We start from the raw sequence: 5,399 nt of genomic DNA on the forward strand, positions 1-5,399 counted from the left end.
ACTCTTGAGAAATTTATGGAATTTCCAACAATTATTGTAAACGTAGGACTTAATTATGTAATTCAGGACTTAATTATATTATCGATGTAATTTTGGCGCAAAAAATTTCAAACTTTTGGTGCCAAAAAAATCAGCTTTTAAATTGGGCTAAATTGGTGGGAATCATTAATTCCTTAATACTTACAATTAAAAACCCATAATACTACTCTCTCCTACCCTTAGGGTCCCATTTTGACTTTTCTTAAAATCCGTGAAAAGTCAAATGGGACACTTATCCTGCATAGGAGGGAGTATATATTATTGTGTTGAAGTGGCTAGAATTGAAAATCATTGTCAAATGCTAGAAATTACGTGTTAAGTTGCGATTTTAAGGGTTTTTAAGCGTTTTTGGCACTTTTGCGCATAAAGTAGCTCAAACTTGGTTTGTTTTGCACGAAACTTGGCACACAACACTAATTGGTATATATTATTGTGTTGAAGTGGATGGAATTGAAAATCATAGTCATATGCTAGAAATTACGTGTTAAGTTGCGATTTTAAGGGTTTTTAAGCGTTTTTGGCACTTTTGCGTATAAAGTGAGAATTCTTATTAATCACAAAACTGAATCCATAGACATGAGAGACAACCTCTATTTATAGGTTTCTAGCTAGCTAACGGCTATAAACATCATGTGCTATACAATATGCCTCTTAAAACAAAAATTAAAAACCAGAACACATGGGCACTGATCAGCACTGATCAGTGACTGGCCCACCTTGCGCTCGTATCCTAGTGAGCTGTGTGCACCACAATCATGGTTCTTGGGCTTTGATGGCTTGGTCCATGAATGGAGATCACGTTTCCATGGTTGTTTTGCTCCGGGTATCCTTCGTTAAGGCTCAAACCACGCGACAAGGTAGGCTGGTCAGCGGGTAGGCTACTGTCCTTAACTACCCTCTTTGTTGTTTCTTGGTTTGGTATTGTTAGCTCAAACTTGGTTTGTTTTGCACGAAACTTGGCACACAACACTATTTGGTATATATTATTGTGTTGAAGTGGTTAGAATTGAAAATCATAGTCATATGCTAGAAATTACGTGTTAAGTTGCGATTTTATGGGTTTTTAAGCGTTGTTGGCACTTTTGCGCATAAAGTAGCTCAAACTTGGTTTGATTTGCACGAAACTTGGCACACAACATTATTTGGTATATATTATTGTGTTGAAGTGGTTAGAATTGAAAATCATTGTTATATGCTAGAAATTACGTGTTAAGTTGCGATTTTAAGGGTTTTTAAGTGTTTTTGGCACTTTTGCGCATAAAGTAGCTTAAACTTAATTTGTTTTGCACGAAACTTGGCACACAACACTATTTGTCATATATTATTGTGTTGAAGTGGTTAGAATTGAAAATCATAGTCATATGCTAGAAATTACGTGTTAAGTTGCGATTTTAAGGGTTTTTAAGCGTTTTTGGCACTTTTGCGCATAAAGTAGCTCAAACTTGGTTTGTTTTGCAAGAAACTTGGCACACAACACTATTTGGTATATATTATTGTGTTAAAGTGGTTAGAATTGAAATTCATAGTAATATGCAAGATATTACGTGTTAATTTAGTTGCGATTTTATGCGTTTTAAAGCTTTTTTGGCACTAACATCTATTTTCTCTTAGTGCTTTCAACAACCTTCTAATTCCGTTGATTGCGGCTACTACACGTTGAAATACATGGACGATATTATTAAATCCGTGAAGGAGGTTGGAGTCGAAAATATAGATGCCGAAAGTATTTGTTACGTTCTTAAATTATATATATATATATATATATATATATATATATATATATATATATATATATATATATATATATATATATATATATATATATATATATATATATATATATATATATATGTATATATATATATATATATACATATATATATATATATATATATATATATATATATATATATATGTATATATATATATATATATATTTACATATATATATACATATATATATATATACATATATATATATATATATATATATATATATATATATTTACATATATATATTATATATATATATATATATATATATATATATATATATATATATATATATATATATATATATATATATATATATATATATATATATACTATAATATTAATTGTTATTGGTAAAATCTAATGTTTATTAATCTTTTAATTTTATATTTTATTATGGTTTTATACGACATTCCGAGGGAAACACGCCCTCTGAGAAATGGAGAGATGCGCGAATTAAAAGACAAGATTGCCGCGTTTCTTGCTAATTTTTATTCTTGATATATTGTAATTAGTATAGATTTTTTAGGACTTTAATGTATATTATATATATGTACGTACATTATATTATATTATATATACGATCGAGAGTTTATTATTACAAAGAGATTATTGGTGATTATTTGTGATTATCATTGGATTATTGGATTAATCATTGTTTATTACATTGTACATTATTATTGAATTAATATTAGTATTAAACGAAAAAAGAAAAAAAAATACTAACTATTTGCTGCGGTTAGTGATGGCCACGGGGCGGGTTACCCGGAACCGAACCGGTGCCGAACCGCTTGGAACCGGATCCGGAACCGAAACCGTTTGCGACAGGTTCCGAACCGCCCCGAACCGTGAAACCGCCGAAAAAAAACTGCATGAACCGGACCTAAGAACCCCGGGTTGGAACGGGAACCGGTCCGGTTGAACAGGTCCAACGGTTCCATGGAACCGGAACCGGAATCGGTCCGGGTGAACCGGTCCAACGGTTCCATGGAACCGGAACCGGCACCGGTCCGGGTGAACCGGCCCACCTGTTCCATGGAACCGTGAAAAGAGCCGTTGGAAACTAGTCGTTTCTAGCCGTTGGGATTTTTCTATAAATACCCACCACTTTCAATCATTTTCATTCACAACTCATCTCTTCTCCTACTCTCTCTACTTAATTTTTTAATTACGCAATTATTCTCTTAATTACATAATTAGTCTTTTAATTATTTTTTAATTTAGTTAATTATATAATTATAATTATGAACCAAATTATCCAGAAGGGTACGACCCAGAATTACATAATTATGCAGAAGAAGTGGAAAGAAAAATACAAATTGATGAAGAAGAAGAACAAGAAGAGGAACCAATGACCCCTATTGGGATACATGTATCTCGACAGTCATCAACAAGATCACATGAAGAACAACTACAAGAACAACTACAAGAACAACAACAAAGACAAGCTCGTGGTAAACGAGTCAATTTCCAAACTATCGGTTAGTTTTATAATTTTATTCTTCAAATTAATTAAATTTTAAATTATTTATTTATTTAATTATAGTTTTATAATTTTAAATTATTTATTTAGATGAAGATGAACCAGTAAGACAACCTTTTCCGGCAATGCCACCTCCTAGTGGTAGAGCTGTTTCACATGTGTGTTCGTATTTCACAAAAGAACCAACCGACAATCCAGATATTTTCTTATGCACTTGTCAAATTTGTGAAAGTCAAGGAGTAAAGCCCTTAGTTTCATACAGTTTCGCCAGAGGTAAATACTTTTTAAGTTTTTTATACATACATTATATATTCATATTTTATAAAAATTTATTTATTGTGTTTTGTGAATACGTGTTAGGTGGTGGTACGGGATCTTTTAACAAACATTTGGCAAAGAAGCATGGAATCACAAAAGAAACTCATGCAGCAAGCAGCAGCGGGACCACAAGTGGAAGCCGACAGACACAGTGGGACATTCCCAGCACAGGTATGCCTTTTAGATATAAACGTAATGATATGATTGATGAATTTTCTATGTATGTAATTTGTGATGAATTGCCATTTAACCATGGTGAAAGTAGGGCATACGAGCGTTACACTAGAAAAACTTTGCAACCTTAATATAGAGCAATCCCTAGGAGCACTCTTAAAAGACGCACAATTAAATTATATGAATCAATGCGCTATGAATTAGTTGAAATGTTTAAATCTTTTAATGGTAGGGTTAGCATAACAACTGACATTTGGTCTGCTCCCCCACATTTAGAATCTTATATGTGTGTAACAGCACATTGGATAGATTAAAATTGGATTATTCAAAAAAGAATAATTGCTTTTGAGACAATGCCAGAAAGACATACCGGTGAAAACATAAAATATAGATTAGTAGAGATATGTAGAGAATGGAGCTTATTAGATAAGATATTTTGTTGTTCAACTGATAATGCAACTGCTAACATTAAATGTATAGAACTTTTGTATAACGAACCTGCATTTAGTTTTATCCTTGGGGGTAGCTTATTACACATACGTTGTTGTGCGCATATAGTTAACTTATCTTGCCAAGCATGTATAAAACAATTAAGCGATTTATTAGAACCAATTAGAGATATAGTGAAGTGGCTTAGGATTGGAAAGATAAAGAGACGATATATACAATTATGTGACCAATATCAACTAAAAAAAGTGTATTGGTCATTAGATACTCCTACACGTTGGGGCTCAACCAACGATTTATTAAGAAAGGCGATTGCTTATCGTCCAGTTATAACACAACTGTATAGTGAGTGTACAGATAGCTATATAGCTGATGACACTTGGGAATTAGCTATAGGTGTACATAATATATTAGAAGTGTATGACCACGCAACTAAGATTTTTTCATATGTTTATGAACCGAACGTTCACTTAGTAATAAGTGAGTGTATTACTATTTTTTATCATCTCCTTAAACATACGCATGATGATACTAACCCATATTTGAAGCCGATTCTTGCAGATATGATGGATAAATGGAAGACATATTTTACCGATTTTCCTTATATTTATGGAATTGCAACCATTTTAGACCCGTGTTTTATAACTGAAGTCCTTACTAAAGTAATAGGATTTTACTACCAATCGTTAGATCGCCCGCCTACTGTTGTACATAATTATGTTGGAACATGTAAAAAATATTTAGCAGAACTCTATGATTATTACGCTAGTGTATATAACCCAAAACGCGATACGTCTAGGCGTGCTAGCGTTTCGGCACGTCCCTCTTATTATAATTCGGTAATAGCTAATATAATGAGTCAAGATGATAGTTTTGTAGGATCATCTTCTTCTTCACCCTCTACCTCATATTTAGAATTAGATAGTTATCTTAAACACCACTTTGAAATTGACCAGGGTAGCTATAATATTTTAGAGTGGTGGAAAGAAAAATCTGTAAAATTTCCCATTTTATCGAGAATTGCAAAGGATATCTTTGCAATTCCTGCGTCAATAATTGCGTCGGAGTCTGCTTTTAGTGCAGGTAGAAGAGTTTTGGACGAAAAGAGATCTCGTCTTGCTCCACATAGTATTCAAATATGTGTTTGCAAGAAAGATTGGGATCA

Source organism: Amaranthus tricolor, chromosome 14 (assembly GCF_026212465.1).
Source record: "Amaranthus tricolor cultivar Red isolate AtriRed21 chromosome 14, ASM2621246v1, whole genome shotgun sequence".
In the NCBI taxonomy this organism is placed as follows: domain Eukaryota; kingdom Viridiplantae; phylum Streptophyta; class Magnoliopsida; order Caryophyllales; family Amaranthaceae; genus Amaranthus; species Amaranthus tricolor.